At 43.0% G+C, this 25117-nt stretch overlaps 2 long non-coding RNA genes across 2 annotated transcripts; one reads left to right on the top strand and one right to left on the bottom strand.

Annotated features, from left to right (window-relative positions):
- Window positions 1-5700: 5700 nt before the first annotated feature.
- Window positions 5701-17860, bottom strand: LOC121532341. Its single transcript, XR_006661994.1, has 5 exons — window positions 17764-17860; window positions 6904-6987; window positions 6669-6777; window positions 6534-6581; window positions 5701-6417 (listed from the first exon to the last, which is right to left on the bottom strand). It is a non-coding gene; the product is annotated as an uncharacterized LOC121532341 (long non-coding RNA).
- Window positions 17861-19584: 1724 nt separating this feature from the next.
- Window positions 19585-20247, top strand: LOC121536641. The gene is made up of 3 exons (XR_005994892.1): window positions 19585-19607; window positions 19838-19906; window positions 20054-20247. It is a non-coding gene; the product is annotated as an uncharacterized LOC121536641 (long non-coding RNA).
- Window positions 20248-25117: the final 4870 nt, after the last annotated feature.

Below are 25117 nucleotides of genomic sequence, written 5' to 3' on the forward strand. Positions count from 1 at the left end.
GTTCTCTCCAAATTTAAGAACCAGAAAATTAGAGACTGGGAGCTTTTGAATTTAAGAATACATGTCGATGTCACTCGGTTATTCGTCTGAACCGTTTGTTCAATTCATTTGATTCAATTGTTCGTCCTGCTGGTCATTTTGTTTGATCCATTGTGATTTGATTGGTTGTGATCAAGTTGGATGATTCATGTGTCTCATTCAGGTTGCTCATCTGGACAGTCTGATGGATCTGTTTGATTCGATTGCTCAATTCGTGCATTCAATCATCGGGGTCACTCGGCTGCTCATCTGATGCGTCTGTTCGATTCGGTCGATTCACTTGATTCATCTTGCTGATCACTTTGTCCACGGGCGGTTGTCCATCTGGTTGAGCGATCAGACAATAACATGTTAGAAAGTCCTGCGAATACCGCTTTAAAACGTGTCGAGGAAGTGAATCGTTTTTTAGGTCTGCTTAGGTAGGCGAAATCCTGTGCAATACCGCTTATTTTCTGTGTCGAGGAAGTGTATCAAAAAAAAAAAAAAAAAAGGGCAGAATTTACAGGTCGCTTAGGAAAGCGTAGTAGAAGTCCAGGTGTGTCGAGGAAGTGTATCACCTAGGGGGCTAAATAAATAGAAATCCTGTATAAAATCGTCTTTCTTGTGTCGGGGAAGTGAATCAGAAAGGGTCGATCAGGTAAAAAGTTAGATCATCCTGAATAGGTGAACGGGTTAAACAGTCACTAAGGCTTCAAAATATAGAGAATGTGTTAGATAGAATAGGTCTGATCATCTCATGTGGATGAGTGGTTTGCTTGGGCTACTGTGAGTCATTAAACTGTCTGATTCATTTGGGCACAAGTGGCTGCTCATCTGTGTGAGTGAGAATAATAAGAAATCCTGCAAGTAAATAGCCTTTCTGTAAGGAAAGGAAATATATTTGAGGTCGTTTGAAGCTTCTGCCTGGTGGAGAAAGGGCATGCCTAATCTCGCATTAGGACAAATAAGAATATGGATGTGGATATACGTTTACCAACTGAGTGGAAAATTCACATTACTAGGAGGGGCATGAGGAATCCTGTTGGAGGAACAGGTCACGTGTACCGGTGTGATCATATGACGTCTATGCATTGTATTTTGATCAATCTTTTAGGGTATGTTTCTGACATTATATTTAGAAACTTTAGAGGTGATGTAGTATTATGATAAATTGACTACAGTAAAATAATAACTGGGATAGGGTTAACATTCCAAATTTGGGCCCTTTGATAGAATAAAATATTCCTGTAGGTTATACAAATAGTAATTAAGCGCGTTTGAGAACAACATTGTGTAAATATGAAATGAGAGTGGTGTAAATGGTGTAAATGAGTGGCACTCTGAAGTTTGAATGATGAGATATAGAGGTGTGTATGATAATTATATATACGTTGGAATAATAAGCTTTTCTTGTAAATGATATCTTGGAGTTTCGTACAACAATGCCTGTCATAGAATTTTGTAAGATCAGTGAATAGTGACCAGCATATACGATTCTGGGAGGATTCTATGACTAAGAGGAAGGATTTGGGTAATTTGTTGTTCGTTCCGCTGAGACTAGATTGTGATTAATTGATTTGTGGCAATAAAGAATCAATAGAAACATTAATGGTTTGGTAGATGTGAATATATTAGAATATAATGAATTTTATGGGAGTGTAATTTATTACGAGGGATTGGATAAAATTATAGGTGTTGACTTGCACGCCCAAACACGTAGACGTACGTGGGGATGGGAGAAAGTACATAGAGCAAGTGGTAGAATTAAGCATTATAATAAGCTATCTATTATTTCAAATCAAATCAAATCTAATTTTATTGGCCACATGCGCCGAATACAACAGGTGCAGACATTACAGTGAAATGCTTACTTACAGCCCTTAACCAACAGTGCATTCATTTTTAACAAAAAAGTAAAAATAAAACAACAACAAAAAAAGTGTTGAGAAAAAAAGAGCAGAAGTAAAATAAAATAACAGTAGGGAGGCTATATATACAGGGGGGTACCGGTGCAGAGTCAATGTGCGGAGGCACCGGCTAGTTGAGGTAGTTGAAGTAATATGTACATGTGGGTAGAGTTAAAGTGACTATGCATAAATAATTAACAGAGTAACAGCAGCGTAAAAGGATGGGGTGGTGGGGCAGTGCAAATAGTCCGTGTAGCCATGATTAGCTGTTCAGGAGTCTTATGGCTTGGGGGTAGAAGCTGTTGAGAAGTCTTTTGGACCTAGACTTGGCACTCCGGTACCGCTTGCCGTGCGGTAGCAGAGAGAACAGTCTATGACTAGGGTGGCTGGAGTCTTTGACAATTTTGAGGGCCTTCCTCTGACACCGCCTGGTATAGAGGTCCTGGATGGGAGGAAGCTTGGCCCCAGTGATGTACTGGGCCGTACGCACTACCCTCTGTAGTGCCTTGCGGTCGGAGGCCAAGCAGTTGCCATACCAGGCGGTGATGCAACCAGTCAGGATGCTCTCGATGGTGCAGCTGTATAATTTTTTGAGGATCTGAGGATCCATGGCAAATATTTTCAGTCTCCTGAGGGGGAATAGGCTTTGTCGTGCCCTCTTCACGACTGTCTTGGTGTGTTTGGACCATGATAGTTAGTTGGTGATGTGGACACCAAGGAACTTGAAGCTCTCAACCTGTTCCACAACAGCCCCGTCGATGAGAATGGGGGCGTGCTCAGTCCTCTTTTTTTCTTCCTGTAGTCCACAACAATGTCTGTCATAGAATTTTGTAAGATCAGTGAATAGTGACCAGCATATACGATTCTGGGAGGATTCTATGACTGAGAGGAAGGATTTGGGTAATTTGTTGTTCGTTCCGCTGAGACTAGATTGTGATTAATTGATTTGTGGCAATAAAGAATCATTAGAAACATGAATGGTTTGGTAGATGTGAATATATTAGAATGAATTTTATGGGAGTGTAATTTATTACGAGGGATTGGATAAAATTATAGGTGTTGACTTGCACGCCCAAACACGTAGACGTACGTGGGGATGGGAGAAAGTATATAGAGCATGTGGTAGAATTAAGCATTATAATAAGCTATCTATTACAGTGGGGGAAAAAAGTACACCGCCAGGGACTCAAATCCTGCAGTGCCAGACGTGTCCCCCTGCTTAAGCCAGTACATGTCCAGGTCCGTCTGAAGTTTGCTAGAGTGCATTTGGATGATCCAGAAGAGGATTGGGAGAATGTCATATGGTCAGATGAAACCAAAATATAACTTTTTGGTAAAAACTCAACTCGTCGTGTTTGGAGTACAAAGAATGCTGAGTTGCATCCAAAGAACACCATACCTACTGTGAAGCATGGGGGTGGAAACATCATGCTTTGGGGCTGTTTTTCTGCAAAGGGACCAGGACGACTGATCCGTGTAAAGGAAAGAATGAATGGGGCCATGTATCGTGAGATTTTGAGTGAAAACCTCCTTCCATCAGCAAGGACATTGAAGATGAAACGTGGCTGGGTCTTTCAGCATGACAATGATCCCAAACACACCGCCCGGGCAACGAAGGAGTGGCTTCGTAAGAAGCATTTCAAGGTCCTGGAGTGGCCTAGCCAGTCTCCAGATCTCAACCCCATAGAAAATCTTTGGAGGGGAGTTGAAAGTCCGTGTTGCCCAGCGACAGCCCCAAAACATCACTGCTCTAGAGGAGATCTGCATGGAGGAATGGGCCAAAATACCAGCAACAGTGTGTGAAAACCTTGTGAAGACTTACAGAAAACGTTTGACCTGTGTCATTGCCAACAAAGGGTATATAACAAAGTATTGAGAAACGTTTGTTATTGACCAAATACTTATTTTCCACCATAATTTGCAAATAAATTCATTAAAAATCCTACAATGTGATTTTCTGGAGAAAAAAAATCTCATTCTGTCTGTCATAGTTGACGTGTACCTATGATGAAAATTACAGGCCTCTCTCATCTTTTTAAGTGGGATAACTTGCACAATTGGTGGCTGACTAAATACTTTTTTCCCCCACTGTAACTTCCTGCCTAGCAACAAAGATGTAATGTTTAGAGAAAAGGAGGAGACTCCACCTAAAGTGGGGTATACAGTTGAAGTCGGAAGTTTACATACACCTTAGCCAAATACATTTAAACTCAGTTTTTCACAATTCCTGACATTTAATCCTAGTAAAATTCCCTGTCTCAGGTCAGTTAGGATCACCACTTTATTTTAAGAATGTGAAATGTCAGAATAATAGTAGAGAAAATGATTTATTTTTACTTTCATCACATTCCCAGTGGGTCAGAAGTTTACATACACTCAATTAGTATTTGGTAGCATTGCCTTTAAATTGTTTAACTTGAGTCAAACGTTTCGGGTAGCCTTCCACAAGCTTCCCACAATAAGTTGGGTGAATTTTGGCCCATTCCTCTTGACAGAGCTGGTGTAACTGAGTCAGGTTTGTAGGCCTCCTTGCTCGCACATGCTTGTTCAGTTCTGCCTACAAATGTTCTATAGGATTGAGGTCAGGGCTTTGTGATGGCCACTCCAATACCTTGACTTTGTTGTCCTTAAGCCATTTTGCCACAACTTTGGAAGTATGCTTGGGGTCATTGTCCATTTGGAAGACCCATTTGCGACCAAGCTTTAACTTCCTGACTGATGTCTTGATATGTTGCTTCAATATATCCACATAATTGTCCTTCCTCATGATGCCATCTATTTTGTGAAGTGCACCAGTCCCTCCTGCAGCAAAGCACCCCCACAGCATGATGCTGCCACCCCCGTGCTTCACGGTTGGGATGGTGTTCTTCGGCTTGCAAGCAACCCCCTTTTTTCTCCAAACATAACGATGGTCATTATGGCCAAACAGTTCTATTTTTATTTCATCAGACCAGAGGACATTTCTACAAAAAGTACGATCTTTGTCCCCATGTGCAATTGCAAACCGTAGTCTGGCTTTTTTATGGCGGTTTTGGAGCAGTGGCTTCTTCCTTGCTGGGCGGCCTTTCAGGTTATGTCGATATAGGACTTGTTTTACTGTGGATATAGATACTTTTCCTCCAGCATCTTCACAAGGTCCTTTGCTGTTGTTCTGGGATTGATTTGCACTATTCGCACCAAAGTACGTTCATCTCTAGGAGACAGAACGCGGCTCCTTCCTGAGCGGTATGACGGCTGCGTGGTCCCATGGTGTTTATACTTGCGTACTATTGTTTGTACAGATTAACGTGGTACCTTCAGTCGTTTGGAAATTGCTCCCAAGGATGAACCAGACGTGTGGAGGTCTACAATTTTTTTTCTGAGGTCTTGGCTGATTTCTTTTGATTTTCCCATGATGTCAAGCAAAGAGGCACTGAGTTTGAAGGTAGGCCTTGAAATACATCCACAGGTACACCTCTAATTGACTCAAATGATGACAAATAGCATATCAGAAGCTTCTAAAGCCATGACATCATTTTCTGGAATTTTCCAAGCTGTTTAAAGGCACAGTCAACTTAGTGTATGTAAACTTCTGACCCACTGGAATTGTGATACAGTGAATTATAAGTGAAATAATCTGTCTGTAAACAATTGTTGGAAAAATTACTTGTGTCATGCACAAAGTAGATGTCCTAACCGACTTGCCAAAACTATAGTTTGTTAACAAGAAATTTGTGGAGTGGTTGAAAAACTAGTTTTAATGACTCCAACCTAAGTGTATGTAAACTTCCGACTTCAACTGTATATACTTGTGCTGGTGGGAACATGTCTTATGCAGATGTGTGACCCAGTGAGTAAATAAACTTGGTTTGAGCTTTACTAGTTGTCCGTAGGTTTTTACTCTGGTTATTTAGAATCTAACAGTTTTGATATCTCAAAAAACAAGGAAACTATTAAGAACTCATTCTTTGCATATTTAACGCTAATGCTCAAAATCATCTTCTCCTCATGAACCATACGTCAGATTCACTCCAGATTTTGTATTTACAATCATGATTGCACCTAAAGGAAGGTAGTTCCTACATGATAGAATGCTTGCTTTGTTATCCAACTGATCTTGAGTCCTTTCTTTCATCCTGTGAACCCCTTTCATGGTTACAGTCATCAAAGATTGAATTAATCAGATCTAATGATTTACCGCCCGTACGGCGGGGTGTGCCGCTATAGTGATTAGCCTATATATTATTCGTTTGAAAGTCAAAAAATTGATGTAGCCTACCAATCCCAGTTTGCCCCTTTAAATTAAATGAATGGAATAACTATTAATAAAGATATGCTACTGTAACTGTACATGTCTGTACCAGATTTACAATTATAGCTCATAAATAACTATTCATACATGCAGCATAACAGAAACTTTCTTACCTGGTCCATTTGAATGACGCATGTTGTAAAATTGTCACATCCCCTAAAACCATCAAATAAAGCCATGGGCTTTTTCTCCAGATATGACCTGAGGAAATACAATAGATGGGTACTACCTAAATCATTTGCTGTTATGTTATTCCCCTTTCAATAGTCTGACTGGACAATAATACATTTAGTCACTTCTCTGAGTGGATATGTTACCTGTAATTGCTGAATCTCTTTGTCCTGGTCCCGTGCATTGTTATCGCTCTAAACAGAGATACACAATATTGAACATCTCATTCAACAATGGCTAAGAGAGGTTTGAAAGAGACATCATGGCAAAATTAAACTCACGTGGTGTCTGCTCCTGTGTTCCTACGTGTCATTTGATCAGGTAATCCTTTCAATCTGTGCAGAGCAGCCACATCAGACCTCAAATTGTCCCAGTCTTTGTCCTGAAGTTCTACGGGAAGCAGTTAATATTGTTAATATTTTACACATTCTTTAAAAATGTGGAATACAAAAAAAACTACACTAAAGGATACCCACTTTAAAATTTGCATTGTATTGTGAAAACAGCACTTCTTACCAAACTCTTTTGTTAGTCCAAGGAAACCCACAAGGAGCATGACCCTCAGTGCACCTTGAAATCCTTGTCCCGCCATTACAACTCCTGCCAAAACATTTGACAGTGAAACATATAGGTCGAATACACCTTTTTGAGATCACAATTTGTTAAACTCAAAGCAATCATTTTCACTGTAGCCCACAGATATCCCTTAGAACATTGGTTTAACTTTTGGTTTATGTGGGAAATCCCCTAAAACATTAAATAACACATAGTTTCTGAAGTGTGAATAACATCTGAAACACAAGTCCAGTCCCGTCACATACACCACCTTTCTGTCTTTGTCTTCAGTTTTGGTTGCAAAGTCAAATGATAAAGTTAAACAAAACGTTTGGATTACGGATGTAACCTTGTTTCTCTGAGTAGAGTAACGGGTTGCCAAACGACCTATGGGAACTCCTTCCCCTTCATGCAATCTGATTGAGATGCTTAATATCAAAGATGTTTACAGTCATCAGAAGTTCCCATATTTTTGAATATAAAAAGAAAACAATTGAGTAAAAGTATCCAAAATATCAATGTTATAGTTGTTCACCTTTTATTCGAAAAAGCTATGAAAGAAAAGGGAAAACTGCCTGTGCCAATCAACAACAGCCTAGGGACTGTATAGGAAAATACCATATACATTTACATTTTCAGTAAACGATCAGTCAAGTAAACCAGTCACCATTATTATCATTTTATCTCATATGGTCACTAAATTGTTTTTTAAGAATAGGGTCGTCCTATATGATTTAAATCATTTTCTGACTGCACCCCTTTTGATTTGAACGAAATCTTCCATAGATGTTTGCCCATGGTGGAAGTGGTCAGAAAGTAGCTAAAAGTTTAGCTATTTTGCAGTTTTGACTAGGTGATATACAGCTACAATTTACGCACAGTGGTGGAAAAACGACCCAATTGTCATACTTGAGTAAAAGTAAAGATACCATAATAGAAAATGACTCAAGTGAAAGTTAGTCACCCAGTAAAATACTACTTCAGTAAAAGTCTTAAAGTATTTGGTTTTAAACATACTTAAGTATCAAAATTAAATGTAATTGCTCAAATATACTTAGGTATCAAAAGTAAAAGTATAAATAATTTCAAATTCCTTATATTAAGCAATAGCCAGGGGCACACTCCAACACTCAGACATCATTTACAAATGAAGCATGTGTGTTTAGTGAGTTCGCCAGATCAGAAGCAGTAGGGATGAACAGGGATGTTCTCTTGATAAGTGCGTGAATTCGACAATTTCCTGTCCTGCTAAGCATTCAAAATGTAACAAGTACTTATGGGTGTCAGGGAAAATGTACAGAGTAAAAAGTACATGGGTGCATGCTCAGTCCCCTCCTGTACTCCCTGTTCACCCATGACTGCATGGCCAGGCACGACTCCAACACCATCGACGACGACACAACAGTGGTAGGCCTGATCACCGACAACGATGAGACAGCCTATAGGGAGGTCAGAGACCTGGCCGTGTGGTGCCAGGATAACAACCTCTCCCTCAGTGTGATCAAGACAAAGGAGATGATTGTGGACTACAGGGGGGAAAAGAGGACTGAGCACACCCCATTCTCATCAATGGGGCTGTAGTGGAACCGGTTGAGAGCTTCAAGTTCCTTGGTGTCCACATAACCAACAAACTATAATGGTCCAAACACACCAAGACAGTCGTGAAGAGGGCACGACAAAGTCTATTCCCCCTCAGGAGACTGAAAAGATTTGGCATGGGTCCTCAGATCCTCAAAAAGTTATATAGCTGCACCATCGAGAGTATCCTGACTGGTTGCATCACTGCCTGGTATGGCAACTGCTCAGCCTCCGACCGCAAGGCACTACAGAGGATAATGCGTACAGCCCAGTACATCACTGGGGGCCCTAAAAATGGTCAAAGACTCCAGCCACCCTAGTCATAGACTGTTCTCTCTGCTACCGTATGGCAAGCGGTATCGAAGCACCAAGTCTAGGTCCAAAAGGCTTCTTAACAGCTTCTACCCCCAAGCCATAAGACTCCTGAACAGCTAATCATGGCTACCCTGACTATTTGCATTGTCCCCCCACCCCACCCCCTCTTTTACGCTGCTGCTACTCTCTGTTTATTATCTATGCACAGTCACTTTAACTCTACATACATGTACATATTACCTCAATTACCTCGACTAACCTGTGCCCCCGCACATTGACTCTGTACCGGTACCCCCTGTATTTAGCCTCCCTACTGTTATTTTATTTTACTGCTGCTCTTTAATTATTATTATTTTTATTTTTTTACTTATCTATTTTTTACTTAACACTTATTTTTCTTAAAACTGCATTGTTGGTTAAGGGCTTGTAAGTAAGCATTTCACTGTAAGGTATACACCTGTTGTATTCAGTGAATGTGGCAAATACAATTTGATTTGATTCATAGTGACAATATAGTCTACCAGTCTAACGGTCTATCCTGTTCTCTATCCACCATTCACAGTGACAACAGTGGTAGGTGGATCGTTTGTCCAGATCTGCAATAGGCTAACTAACAATCATACCACACATAAAAGCATTCAAAGCTGCATCAATTTTCAAATATGAATCCACAAGAACAAATAGGAATAGCTGATAGGCAGCGGAGAGGCCAGGTGCTTCATTTCGCACGAAAGAACAGCTCCCCTATTGATATTTTATAGGGACAATGCAATTATCCTACCTAGACTAGCCTACACCACCACAATGCAATTAATAATGGCATTATTGTTTTCATGTGAGTACAAAATTCTACTCTAGACTGCTCGGTTGGTTGTGTTTCGGAGGACCTTCATCTCTCCCGTGACCAGACGGATACCATGAAAAAGGGTTATTATTATTATTATTATTATTATTATATAAAAAGGGGGATAAAATACCATCCACAGGTACACCTCCAATTGACTCAAATTATGTCAATTAGCCTATCAGAAGCTTCTAAAGCCATCATTTTCTGGAATTTTCCAAGCTGTTTAAAGGCACAGTCAACTTAGTGTATGTAAACTTCTGACCCACTGGAATTGTGATACAGTGAATTATAAGTGAAATAATCTGTCTGTAAACAAAAGTTGGAAAAATTACTTGTGTCATGCACAAAGTAGATGTCCTAACCGACTTGCCAAAACTATAGTTTGTTAACAAGACATTTGTGGAGTCGTTAAAAAACACGTTTTTATGACTCCAACCTTAGTGTATGTAAACTTCCAACTTCAACTGTATATATGGCATCAAAATGTTGAAAATCTGATTTCCCCTTTCAGTTTCCCCTTTTTTTAATAGCAAATAAATAAAATATGTCTGTTTTTGCATATGTTTTCACACCCCAGAGTTAATACTAAGTGGAAACACCTTTGGCAGCCATTACAGCTGTAAATAATTTTGAGTAAGATTCTTAGAGAAATATTTATCCATTGTTTTTGTCAAAATTGCTCAAGCTCATTCAATTTGGTTAGTAGTCATTGATGGACAGCAATATTCAAACATTGTCTCTGATTTTCAAGCAAAATTACATCAGGACTGAGATTGGGACCACTCAGGAATGGGTATGGCTATGCTCGTCACCGGCAGGGACTGGAGAGTTTGTCAGGATCAAAATATGAACATGAAAGGAGCAAAGCCCAGATAAAAAGTTAGAGGAAACCTTGCCTCAGTCTTCTGAATACTAACCCCTGGGATAGAGTTGTATTTTTCAGCAGGACAATTAAACACATTTTAATGTCAAAGACACACCATAATGACTTTCTAAGAGGTAGCAATGGCATGTATTCATGGATGCCAAAGGAAGCCAGGCTTCCCCAGAATTTTTTTACAATATACAGTACCAGTCAAAAGTTTGGACACACCTACTCTTTCCAGGATTTTTCTTGATTTTTACTATTTTCTACATTGTAAAATAATAGTGAAGACATCAAAACTATTAAAGTAATGATGCACTGTCGTTTCTCTTTGCTTATTTGAGCTGTTCTTGCCATAATATGGACTTGGTCTTTTACCAAATAGTGCTATCTTCTGTATACCACCCCTACCTTGTCACAACACAACTGATTGGCTCAAACGCATTAAGAAGGAAAGGAATTCCACAAATTAACTTTTAACAAGGCACACCTGTTAATTGAAATGCATTCCAGGTGACTACCTCATGAAACTGGTTGAGAGAATGCCAAGAGTGTGCAAAGCTGTCATCAAGGCAAAGGGTGGCTACTTTGAAGAAACTCAAATATAAAATATATTTTGATTTGTTTAACACTTTTTTGGTTACTACATGATTCCATATGTGTTATTTCATAGTTTTGATGTCTTCACTATTATTCTACAATGTAGAAAATAGTACAAATAAAGAAAAACCCTGGAATGAGTAGGTGTGTCCAAACTTTTGACTGGTACTGTATATTTCTTAAATAATCTTTTGTCTCTCTGTGTTTCATAATTTTCCTTCAATTCGCAAGAGGCTGAATGTAACTCACCGGAGAAAGCATCCGAGCGAGCGAAACAGCGCCCCCTCTGTCTCTGTATGTGTAGCCCATCTATCTGAGGCTGTCTGGTCAAAAAGATTGAATATTGTTGCCGCCCGTAGCATTGAATGCAAGTGAAGCCAGCGAGCATTTGGCCTCACTTGCTAAAACAAATATAAAATAATAGGCAATCAGCATTGAGCTGAACTGGGTGAGCTCAGCTGTGAATGGTCCTAGCTCACCAAAAAAGAAAGACAACTAAAACTAAAAGCTGTATGATGGAGTCATAGACCGTTTCGTCAACATGAAAAAGAGGAGGATCGCATTGGCGTTTCTCTACAAGTATGGTGAGTTAACATGTTTTTTCTACTTGCACGAACGCACACACAGAAATCAGAACCATTGACAGCCAAATCATATTTAAGTTACATTGATTGAACTAAATAGTTTTTGGTATCTTTTAGGTATTAGATTATTAGATTATTAGATATTAGATTAAGCATAGGTGATTTGATTGATGTTGAAATGTTGAAGTTGAAATGGTGCTGGAATAGTGGAGGCAGCTCCTGTTTTCTTTGCGACTTGCGGTAACTCTCTGTGGTTCTAAATCAATAGTTATTTAGTAGTTCAGAAATGTCATAAACATTAACTTGGTTCACCATGCTGTAGGTCATGTAACTGTTTGTTACATGTAATATGCTTTGTGGACTTCAATGGACAGAGGTTTCTCTCTGGTTTTGTGATAAAACAAAGGTGTTGTTGAATTGAATCTGCCACTGTGTCTTCTTCTTCTCTATATCACGGTCGCAAGGCATATTAACTAAAAGGTTATGGAGCAAACAACATAATTATCACAGGTTGTAATATGGCATTTCTTTCTGGCTTGGCTTCCCTGATGATTTTACCCATGCACCGCTACTGAGAGGTGGTGAGTGTTCCTGAATGGTCTATAGTCTCAATCATGACAAAGTTTGAATAATGCTGTCCATCAATACTCCCAACCAAATTTACTGAGCTTGAGCAATTTTGACAAAAACAATGGATATATGTTGCCTTAAGAGTTTTGCAAAGTTCGTAGAATCTTATTCTAAATCATTCACAGCTATAATGGCTGCCAAAGGTGTTTCCACCAAGTATTAACTTTGGGGTGTGAACACATACGTAATCAAGACTGCATTTTTATTAATTTGGACATTTTTCTAGAATTCTTCTTTCACTTTGGAAATGTGAAGTAGGTTGTGTACATCTGTAGGAAAACAATGTAATATTTATTGTTGCTTGTTTTAAGCAGCATACTTTCACTAGGCACTGTAATAGCAAAGACATTCCCATTGAAGTTGACATTCAACGGCCATCTTTCTGGTGGTAATTGGAAGTTGAAATTTCAATTCAATTTAAATGTCAATGGTGTACCAGCTAAATTAAAGTGGTCTGAAGGGTTAGGTCCATTCTATTGCGATTATTTGTCACGCCCTGACTCAGAGGACGCTTGTATGTTGAGTCAGGGTGTGTATTTTCCTTGCTGTGTTTGTCCATGTTGTACAGTCTAGTATGTATAGATCTATGTTGGCCTGTGTGGTTCCCAATCAGAGGCAGCTGTCGCTCGTTGTCTCTGATTGGGGACCATACTTAGGCAGCCTATTGGCACTAGTGGGTTGTGGGATCTTGTTCCGTGTTAAGGTATGTTGTGTTGTGCTGCCTTGGACTTCACGTTTCGTTTTGTTTGTTATTTTGTCGTTGTGTTTGATATTTAATAAACATGTACGCATATCACGCTGCGCCTTGGTCCGTCCCGTCTATAAACGATCGTGACAGAAGATCCCACCAAACGAGGACCAAGCAGCGTTCCCAGGAGGAGCGAATAGCCATGTCCCAGGTGGGCAAATTGTGGTCATGGGAAGAGATATTCGCGGGGAAAGGGCCATGGGCGAAGGTAGATACCCAGGCAGGAGAGGAGCAACGGCAACGCAGAGGACGCCGGTCGAGGAGGAAGCCCGAGAGACAGCCCCAATAACATCTTTTTTGGGGGGTAAAGGGGTGGTCGGGGAGCGAGAGAGAATAGCCCGACCACTGCACACGGTCGGTTTTCAGATTGGGTCCCTACGACCATGGGAAGAGGAGTGGGAACAGTATTATACTGAGGAGTCGGAGGATGACGACGACGACGAGTTTCTGTTCCCTAACTCGTGGGGGCTCCCGGAGGAGTCCTCACGGGAAGAAGAGTGCCGACGACGGAGACCCGAGAGGCAACCCCAAGAAACCATTTTGGGGGGGCACACGGTGTGGACGACGAGGCAGCAGGAGGCCGCGACAGGGCGGATCTGCAGGTTAGGAGAGGAGGCCACCATGCTACGGGGGCTATTGGTTCAGAGGGAGCAGGAGTTATTCGGTCAGAGGGAGGCGCTAGAGGAGGCTATAAGGGAGAAGGAAAGTGTAGAGGCACGGCGAGAGGAGCTGGTTAGGCAGCAGAAGGAAGTGGTGCGTGTCGCCAGTCCGGTCCGGCACGTTCCTGCTTCCCGCACTAAGCCAGTGGTGCGTGTTCCCAGTACGGCCCGACCCGTTCCTGCCCCTCGCACCAAGCCAGTGGTGCGCGTCACCAGCCCGGTCCGGCCTGTTCCTGTCCCTTGCACCAAGCCGGTGGTGTGCGTCGCCAGCCCGGCCCGGCCTGTTCCTGCCCCTCGCACCAAGTCAGTGGTGCGCTTAGCCAGCCCGGTCCGGCCTGTTCCTGTCCCTCGCACCAAGCTAGTGGTGCGCGTCGCCAGCCCGGCCCGGCCTGTTCCTGCCCCTCGCACCAAGCCAGTGGTGCGCGTCGCCAGCCCGGCCCGGCCTGTTCCTGCCCCTCGCACCAAGCCAGTGGTGCGCTTCGCCAGCCCGGCCCGGCCTGTTCCTGCTCTCCGCACCAAGCCAGTGGTGCGCGTCGCCAGCCCGGCCCGGCCTGTTCCTGCCCCTCGCACCAAGCCAGTGGTGCGCTTCGCCAGCCCGGCCCGGCCTGTTCCTGCTCTCCGCACCAGGCCAGTGGTGCGCGTCGCCAGCCCGGCCCGGCCTGTTCCTGCCCCTCGCACCAAGCCAGTGGTGCGTGCCGCCAGCCCGGCCTGTTCCTGCCCCTCGCACCAAGCCAGTGGTGCGTGTCGCCAGCCTGGCCCGGCCTGTTCCTGCTCCCCGCACCAGGCCAGTGGTGCGCGTCGCCAGTCCGGTACGGCCCGTTCCTGCTCCCCGCACCAAGCCAGTGGTGCGCGTCGCCAGCCCGGTCCGGCCCGTTCCTGCTCCCCGCACCAAGCCAATGGTGCGTGTTTCCAGTCCGGCACGGCCCGTGCCTGTTCTCCGGTCAGCGGCTCCAGTCCAGACCCAGACGTCAGCCCCTCTCCAGGTTTGGGGTCTCCCACACCAGGGTCCAGACAGGGCTAGGTACTTCGTGGGAGGAAGGAGAAGGGAAGCAGCGCGCCGAGGTCCAGACCAGACCAGGGGCGCAACAGGGGGGCGGAGAGTACAGTGGGGAAAAAAAGTATTTAGTCAGCCACCAATTGTGCAAGTTCTCCCACTTAAAAAGATGAGAGAGGCCTGTAATTTTCATCATAGGTACACGTCAACTATGACAGACAAATTGAGATTTTTTTTCTCCAGAAAATCACATTGTAGGATTTTTATGAATTTATTTGAAAATTATGGTGGAAAATAAGTATTTGGTCACCTACAAACAAGCAAGATTTCTGGCTCTCACAGACCTGCAACTTCTTCTTTAAGAGGCTCCTCTGTCCTCCAGTTGTTACCTGTATTAATGGCACCTGTTTGAACTTGTTATCAGTATAAAAGACACCTGTCCACAACCTCAAACAGTCACACTCCAAACTCCACCATGGCCAAGACCAAAGAGCTGTCAAAGGACACCAGAAACAAAATTGTAGACCTGCACCAGGCTGGGAAGACTGAATCTGCAATAGGTAAGCAGCTTGTTTGAAGAAATCAACTGTGGGAGCAATTATTAGGAAATGGAAGACATACAAGACCACTGATAATCTCCCTCGATCTGGGGCTCCACGCAAGATCTCACCCCGTGGGGTCAAAATGATCACAAGAACGGTGAGCAAAAATCCCAGAACCACACAGGGGGACCTAGTGAATGACCTGCAGAGAGCTGGGACCAAAGTAACAAAGCCTACCATCAGTAACACACTACGCCGCCAGGGACTCAAATCCTGCAGTGCCAGACGTGTCCCCCTGCTTAAGCCAGTACATGTCCAGGCCCGTCTGAAGTTTGCTAGAGTGCATTTGGATGATCCAGAAGAGGATTGGGAGAATTTATTTTATTTTTATTAGTCATTTAGCAGACGCTCTTATCCAGAGCGACTTACAGTTAGTGAATACATATTTTTTTATACTGTCCCCCCGGGGGAATCGAACCCACAACCCTGGCGTTGCAAACGCCATGCTCTATCAACTGAGCTACATCCCTGCCGGCCATTCCCTCCCCTACCCTGGACAACGCTGGGCCAATTGTGCGCCGCCCATGAGTCTCCCGGTCGCGGCCGGCTGCGACAGAGCCTGGATTCTAACCAGGATCTCTAGTGGCACAGTTAGCACTGCGATGCAGTGCCTTAGACCACTGCGCCACTCAGGACTTTTTGGTATAAACTCAACTCGTCGTGTTTGGAGGACAAAGAATGCTGAGTTGCATCCAAAGAACACCATACCTACTGTGAAGCATGGGGGTGGAAACATCATGCTTTGGGGCTGTTTTTCTGCAAAGGGACCAGGACGACTGATCCGTGTAAAGGAAAGAATGAAAGGGGCCATGTATCGTGAGATTTTGAGTGAAAACCTCCTTCCATCAGCAAGGGCATTGAAGATGAAACGTGGCTGGGTCTTTCAGCATGACAATGATCCCAAACACACCGCCCGGGCAACGAAGGAGTGGCTTCGTAAGAAGTATTTCAAGGTCCTGGAGTGGCCTAGCCAGTCTCCAGATCTCAACCCCATAGAAAATCTTTGGAGGGAGTTGAAAGTCTGTGTTGCCCAGCGACAGCCCCAAAACATCACTGCTCTAGAGGAGATCTGCATGGAGGAATGGGCCAAAATACCAGCAACAGTGTGTGAAAACCTTGTGAAGACTTACAGAAAATGTTTGACCTGTGTCATTGCCAACAAAGGGTATATAACAAAGTATTGAGAAACTTTTGTTATTGACCAAATACTTATTTTCCACCATAATTTGCAAATAAATTCATTAAAAATCCTACAATGTGATTTTCTGGATTTTCTTTTCTCATTTTGTCTGTCATAGTTGACGTGTACCCATGATGAAAATTACAGGCCTCTCTCATCTTTTTAAGTGGGAGAACTTGTACAATTGGTGGCTGACTAAATAATTTTTTTCCCCACTGTAAGTGGTCGTCACGCCCTGAGCCGGATCCGCCTCCGAGGCGGAATGCCCACCCGGCCCCTACCCTGTTATGTTTATGTTGTGTGGTCGGAGTCCGCACCTTTGGGGGGTACTGTCACGCCCTGACTCAGAGGACGCTTGTATGTTGAGTCAGGGTGTGTATTTTCCTTGCTGTGTTTGTCCATGTTGTACAGTCTAGTATGTATAGATCTATGTTGGCCTGTGTGGTTCCCAATCAGAGGCAGCTGTCGCTCGTTGTCTCTGATTGGGGACCATACTTAGGCAGCCCATTGGCACTAGTGGGTTGTGGGATCTTGTTCCGTGTTAAGGTATGTTGGGTTGTGCTGCCTTGGACTTCACGTTTCGTTTTGTTTGTTATTTTGTCGTTGTGTTTGATATTTAATAAACATGTACGCATATCACGCTGCGCCTTGGTCCGTCCCGTCTATAAACGATCGTGACATTATTGAAATGACACCCACCCTGTATTCAATAGCATGCTGTGTCTCAACCAATGACGGGCACAACACAAACACCTCCGATTATGTAAAATAGTGTGTAAACTACAACATCTGAAAAACACACAAATCTGAGTTCACACGTTTTTAGATCATTGACATTAAAGTTTTTTTTTTAAATAACATTTAAAAAATCTAGAATTAAGTAATAGTTTGACAACCCTGTTTGAATGCTTTCAAATTATATCAAACTCAACTCTTTATGTTATTCAGCGATGAAGACATGTCTTATGGTGGCATGGGTTATGCAAAATGGGTCAACTTTGAGCACCTCTATCTCCTGAATGTTTTGGCATTCAGGTCCAAAAAGTATATTTCTGACCACTTCTACTATGGGCAAACATTTATGAAAGGTTTCGTTCAAATCAAAAGAGGTGCGGTCAGAAAGGGATTTAATTAATATGGAATCCCCATCACCTTGTATAGATTTTCATGTGTCACTAATTTAATAAAATAAGTAAAAGTTGAAAATATTGTCAATTACCTTGATCCTGGCCTGGATTCGAAGATACATTCAGGTTGTCTGACAATAGTTTATCTGAATAAGCCTTCCTCAAACCATGCACTTACTGTATATTGTACTGTGCATTGGGGGATACAGTCAAAACAAAAGTGAAAGTGGGAACCTGAAACAAACCCTACCAGAAAAAAACAGGATACCATAAAGTGTTGTGAATTAACACACCCCAATTCAGGAGGAAAATGAAGCACGGATGGCTTGACTGGGTTTTGCTAGTGTTGGATCACTTGACAGCACTGAAATACCCAGTGACGTAGGCTTGTGAAGGTACAGTATATTAAACGTATTCTTTGCAAGACCCATAGACATACAGAGCATTCTGAAAAGTATTCAGACCCCTTGAATATTTCCACATTTTGTCACGTTACAGCCTTATTCTAAAATTGATTAAATTGTTTTTTCCCCTAATCAATCTACACACAATACCCCATAATGACAAAGCAAAAACAGGTTTTTAGAAATGTTTACAAATTTATTAAAATAAAAAAACGGAAATATCACATTTACAGACCCTTTAATTAGTACTTTGTTGAAGCACCTTTGGCAGCGATTACAGCCTCGAGTCTTCTTGGGTATGAAGCTACAAGCTTGGCACACCTGTATTTGGGGGATTTCTCCCATTCCTCTTTGCAGATCCTCTCTCCTCTCAAGCTCTGTCAGGTTGGATGGGGAGCGTTGCTGCACAGCTATTTTCAGGTCTCTCTGGAGATGTTCAATCAGGTTCAAGTCCAGGCTCTGGCTGGGCCACTCAAGGACATTCAGAGACTTGTCCCGAAGCCACTCCTGCGTTGTCTTGGATGTGTGCTTAGGGTCGTTGTCCTGTTGGAAGGTGAACCTTCGCCCCAGTCTGAGGTCCTGATCGCGCTAGAGCAGGTTATCATCAAGGATCTCTCTGTACTTTGCTTCATTCATCTTTGCCTCAATCCTGACTAGTCTCGCGCTGAAAAACATCTCCACAGCATGATGCTGCCACTGCCATGCTTCACCATAGGGATGGTGCCAGGTTTCCTCCTGACGTGACGCTTGGCATTCAGGCCAAAGAGTTCAATCTTGGTTTCATCAGACCAGAGAATCTTGTTTCTCATGGTCTGGGATTCTTTAGGTGCCTTTTGGCAAACTCCAAGCGGGCTGTCATGTGCCTTTTACTGAGGAGTGGCTTCCGTCTATTCAATCTGTACTAATGCATTTGCCAGCAATCAGTCATCACTTCTTCCATGTCTTTTCAAATCATCCCTTGGTGTGGACATTCTTCAGTCTGATGAGATGGGTTAAAGAGGCATTCCTATTGGAGTATTATCTTTGGAGGGGATTGCTTTTGGTGATGGAGTTATGGTGTGACTAAAGCATCACAGCATTGGTTCTAAAATACTGTCTATTCCAATGAGCACTGTAGAACAGAGCTGACCATTGACACTTTAGACAGATACCAAAGATACATATTGATCTAAAAGACTTGAGTACGCACTAACTGAATATTATGCTCGTCACCGGCATGCTTGTCACCAGCAGGGACTGGGATGTTTGTCAGGATCAAAATAATTATTACATTTTAAAGAATAAAAAGTTAAAGAAAACCTTGCCTCAGTCTTCTGAATACTTACTCCTGGGATAGAGTTGTATTTTACAATTATGTAACAGGGTTATATTGGTGATTCCCCTTGCCACTTTATTGTTAAGCCAATGGGTTTTTGGTTTTGTCTTGCCTTCGCCTACTCAACATGGCATCTTATTGGCTGGTTGGCGTAGCTTGCTTACGAGGGAGGATGTTTCAGTTAGAATCGTCCCAGTGAACAAGCACCAAACCAGCGGTAAGTTGTTGATCGCAAAGCACTGTATGTCAAAAGTGATTTTTATACTCCCAAGTGATGATGTAAATGTATAATTTATATCAATTTGTTTGTAAATGTTATTCGAACATCACACATAAGATGCAGTGTTTTTTGGTGAATATTTGTTGTGCATTTTGTTGTAGAGAATTCCAGCTAATACTAGCTAGCAACTTACTGTGTCTGGTGGGTGGTTTGTATGTTTTGTACAGTGCGTGAGTGCAGAGTTGGATGGTGAGCCGTGCATTGCATGACGTGCAATTTTGTGCTGTTCCTATCAGGTACATTGTTAAAGATATTATATTGTAATTGTATTATTTTCGTAACTACATGCCCAGTGAACAAGCACCAAACCAGCGTGCGTGAGTGCAGAGTTGGATGGCGAGCCGTGCATTGCATGACGTGCAATTTTGTGCTGTTCCTATGAGAATAAAGCTCCATGACTGGTGTTACAAGATGGAGTTCGTGTTGATGATTGATTGTACACAACGCAAGAAGAGTACTGTTACAGTGGTGCCGTGACCGTTCTTCTGGATCGGATCATCCTTCGCTGGATTTCCATCTCAGAACTTCGCCGTGGTTGCCGTTGAAGAATCAGATAAGACGTTGCTGGTGCAGTTTATGGCAATATCGCATTTCGCCACACAGCAGGCATGGTGATTGGCATGACAGCACCAACTTCATGCTTCATTGTTGCGATGGCTGGGGTCACCTTAGATAAGTGAGAGTACCTCTGCTCCCTCCTGTATTCATCCAACCTCTCATGAACATCTGCAGCGGTCCACTGCTGTAATGGTTTGCACTTAAAGATAAGCGACAGTTCGGCTTTAGGGCAATGTCTGATGAACATGACTGTGAGCTCATGAGATGGGTCTTCAACACTTTTTTTCTGTCTCTTTAGACAATCTTCAGCAACCTCCATAGCCCTGTTCAGTCTGAGCCAATAGTCGAATGGTTGTTCATCAGTCAGAGGTAATGTGGCATAAAAGTCAGCGAGGGGCATGCTTGAAAAAGCAGTGTCACTAAAATGTTGTTTCAGTATGTCAAAGATGGGACTCGGGCCTTTGGATAAATCAACGGAGGGATTGCTGCGTATGCCCACTTTAACAACATCACGGGCCCTTCCCATAAGCCTACCCATAACCTTATCTGCTTGGTCCATCACAGAAACGCCCCTCTTACGCATGTACACCATGACCATATCCTCCCACTCATCCACTGTGCACTTTTCAGAGCCATCCCCCCGAAAGTACACCGGCTCCCTGATATCAGACTTCAATACCAGGTTCAGGCCTGACACATCCATACCCCTAGAGCTGCATGCATTTCCCATAACAATGTCACCAACATGTCCAACAATTGCCTTTGACTTCAAACAGGAGGTAATCCATTACTATCGAAATTGAGACTTTCTCTTCACCGATAAACGATATAACTTTTGTGTTACTTGTTTATTTGCAATTCTAACGTATATCTGATATAAGTAGGGTGAGTTTTATCAGTGTACTAGATATAGGTTAGATTTTGACGTGAGGTAAAAAAATTAATAAAATAAAAATATATGTTTATATATATATATATATATATATATATATTGCTATTTACATTTTTATTAGTGTGTTGATTTCCAGACATGTCTCATGGTGGCATGGGGTATGCAAAATGGGTCAACTTTGAGCACCTCTATCTCCTGAATGTTTTGGCATTCAGGTCCAAAAAGTATCTTTCTGACCACTTCTACTATGGGCAAACATTTATGAAAGGTTTCGTTCAAATCCAAAGAGGTGCGGTCAGAAAGGGATTTAATTAATATGGAACGGCCCAATAGATTAAATATGCTGCAAAACCATCACATAAATCCCCATCACCATGTATAGATTTTCATGTGTCCCCATCACCTTGTATAGATTTTCATGTGTCACTACTTTAATAAAATAAGTAAAAGTTGAAAATATTGTCAATTACCTTGATCCTGGCCTGGATTCGAAGATACATTCAGGTTGTCTGACAATAGTTTATCTGAATAAGCCTTCCTCAAACCATGCACTTACTGTATATTGTACTGTGCATTGGGGGATACAGTCAAAACAAAAGTGAAAGTGGGAACCTGAAACAAACCCTACCAGAAAAAAACAGTATACCGTAAAGTGTTGTGAATTAACACACCCCAATTCAGGAGGAAAATGAAGCACGGATGGCTTGACTGGGTTTTGCTAGTGTTGGATCACTTGACAGCACTGAAATACCCAGTGACGTAGGCTTGTGAAGGTACAGTATATTAAACGTATTCTTTGCAAGACCCATAGACATACAGAGCATTCTGAAAAGTATTCAGACCCCTTGAATTTTTCCCCATTTTGTCACGTTACAGCCTTATTCTAAAATTGATTAAATTGTTTTTTCCCCTAATCAATCTACACACAATACCCCATAATGACAAAGCAAAAACAGGTTTTTAGAAATGTTTACAAATTTATTAAAATTAAAAAAACGGAAATATCACATTTACAGACCCTTTAATTAGTACTTTGTTGAAGCACCTTTGGCAGCGATTACAGCCTCGAGTCTTCTTGGGTATGAAGCTACAAGCTTGGCACACCTGTATTTGGGGGATTTCTCCCATTCCTCTTTGCAGATCCTCTCTCCTCTCAAGCTCTGTCAGGTTGGATGGGGAGCGTTGCTGCACAGCTATTTTCAGGTCTCTCCGGAGATGTTCGATCAGGTTCAAGTCCAGGCTCTGGCTGGGCCACTCAAGGACATTCAGAAACTTATCCCGAAGCCACTCCTGCGTTGTCTTGGCTGTGTGCTTAGGGTCGTTGTCCTGTTGGAAGGTGAACCTTCGCCCCAGTCTGAGGTCCTGAGCGCGCTAGAGCAGGTTATCATCAAGGATCTTAAAAAATCTAGAATTAAGTAATAGTTTGACAACCCTGTTTGAATGCTTTCAAATGATATCAAACTCAACTCTTTATGTTATTCAGCGATGAAGACATGTCTTATGGTGGCATGGGGTATGCAAAATGGGTCAACTTTGAGCACCTCTATCTCCTGAATGTTTTGGCATTCAGGTCCAAAAAGTATCTTTCTGACCACTATGGGCAAACATTTATGGAAGGTTTTGTTCAAATCAAAAGGGGTGTGGTCAGAAAGGGATTGAATTCATATGGAACGGCCCAATATATTTAATATGCTGCAAAGCCATCACATAAATCACCAAGATATTGTAGTTGCTCTGAATAAGCCTCCCTCAAACAATGTACTTGTACTGTAGCTTGGGGGATACAGTCAAAACAGAAGTGAAAGAGAGACCCTAAGCACACAATGTGTTCACATTCAGCCCTCTTTCAGGGAACTGATTACATTTTAATTAGAAGTTAACCTGATAAAAGACTCACAATGAAGAGATGACAACTCTGTTCATTAACTATGCATGCTTTCAGTTCCCTTTGCATTAGAAAATGGGGTTGACATTCTATTCTGAGTGTGCTGATCTTTTTTATTTTTTACTGCTGACCATTTCAGATCTACACACCATATACACACTATAACCACAAGTGTGCAAAAAATATGGGTATGGAACACAAACAGTAACAAGACATGAGTTCACATGGCTGAGATAGAAATACTGATATGATGAGTTTCTCGGGTATCAAGGAATTCAGGATGCAAGAAGATAGTTAAATAATTGGATGGAGAGTTGATTAAATGTATTTAATAAGTGGACACTCCCCACCCTGGTGGTATCACCTTTCACCCCAGGCAGGATATTCCATCTATCAATCATTCTAAGATAAACACCAGTGGACTCCCTAGACTTCCTGGCGTCCAGACTCTGTGGCACCAAGAGTGACCTATACTAATGGATTGACCTCATTCCTAAAACCCTGTATAAACACGTCATATCAAATACCAATACATACACTGAACACAAATATAAACGCAACATGTTATGTGTTGGTCCCATGTTTCATGAGCTAAAATAAAAGATCCCAGAAATGTTCCATATGCACAAAAAGCTTATTTCTCTCAAATGTTGTGCATAAATTTGTTTACATCCCTGTTAGTGAGCATTTCTCCTTTGCCAATATAATCATTCCACCTGACAGGTGTGGCATGTCAAGAAGCTGATTAGACAGCATGATCATTACACAGTTGCACCTTGTGCTGGGGACAATAAAAGGCCACTCTAAAATGTACGGTTTTGTAACAATGTTTTGAGGGAGCATACAATTGGCATGCTGACTGCAGGAATGTCCACCAGAGCTGTTGCCAGAGAATTGAATGTTCATTTCTCTACCATAAGCTGCCTCCAACTGCCACACCCTGGCTCTGGGACTCTATATGTTGAGCCAGGGTGTGTTCATTCTATGTGTTTTGATTCTATGTTGGGAGTTCTAGTTTGTTGATTTCTATGTTTGCCTGAGTGACTCCCAATCAGAGGCAACGAGTGTCAGCTGTGGCTGGTTGTCTCTGATTGGGAGCCATATTTAAACTGTCTGTTTTTCCCTTTGTGTTGGTGGGTTTTTGTTCCAGTTGGTTTTGTGTTTTGTACCGTGGACTTCACGAGTCGTTTGTTGTTTTGTTTAATGTCTGTATTTATCACTATAGATAAATAAACATGTTCGTTCAACACGCTGCGCCTTGGTCTACTTCCCTACGACGATCGTGACAGAAGAACCCACCATACAAGGACCAAGCAGCGTGTCCAGGAGCAGGCAGACTGGACATGGGAGGAAGCGCCGGGAAAGGAGATGGAGAGGCTGGCGATGGCCCAGGTGGGCAAATCGTGGTCCTGGGAGGACATGCTCGGGGGCAAAGGGCCATGGGCTAGGATTAAGGCCCTGGCGAGAGAGGAGCAGCGGCGTCAGCAGTGTCTTCGTCGGACGGACGAGAGGCAACCCCCAAAAAATTTTTAGGGGGGCACACGGCATGGGCGACTGGGCAGCAGGAGGCTGCCACAGGGCGATTTGGAGAGGAGGCCACCGGGTTTGGGGTGCCAGAAGGCAGGTTGGCGGAGCCTGGATGGAGAGCGGAACCAACTTCCCGTACTCAGGCATGGCAGCATGGGACTGGGCAGGTTCCGCGGTATGCGGAGCGGCGTTCTGTGCCATGAGTGGTCCGGCATAGTCCTGTACGTCCTGTGCGAGCACCCCGCCCGTGTCGTGCGAAGGTGGGTATGCAGCCAGGACGGAGTGTGCCGGCTCAACGCTCGTGGTCTCCAATGCCTCTCCGCGGTCCCGGATATCCTGCGCCAGTGTCACGTGCTGTTATGCCAGTACGGGTACACAGCCCTGTGCGTCCTGTGCGGATGCCTCACACCGAGTGTGTGAAGGTAGGCATTCAGCCAGGACGGGTTGTGGCCGCTCTTCACTCCAGGTCTCCTATCCGTCTCCACAGCCCGGTCCGGCCTGTTCCTGCTCCTCGCACCAAGCCTATGGTGCGCATCGCCAGCCCGGTCCGGCCTGTTCCTGCTCCTCGCACCAAGCCTATGGTGC

Source organism: Coregonus clupeaformis, chromosome 2 (genome assembly GCF_020615455.1).
Source record: "Coregonus clupeaformis isolate EN_2021a chromosome 2, ASM2061545v1, whole genome shotgun sequence".
Classification (NCBI taxonomy): Eukaryota; Metazoa; Chordata; class Actinopteri; order Salmoniformes; family Salmonidae; genus Coregonus; species Coregonus clupeaformis.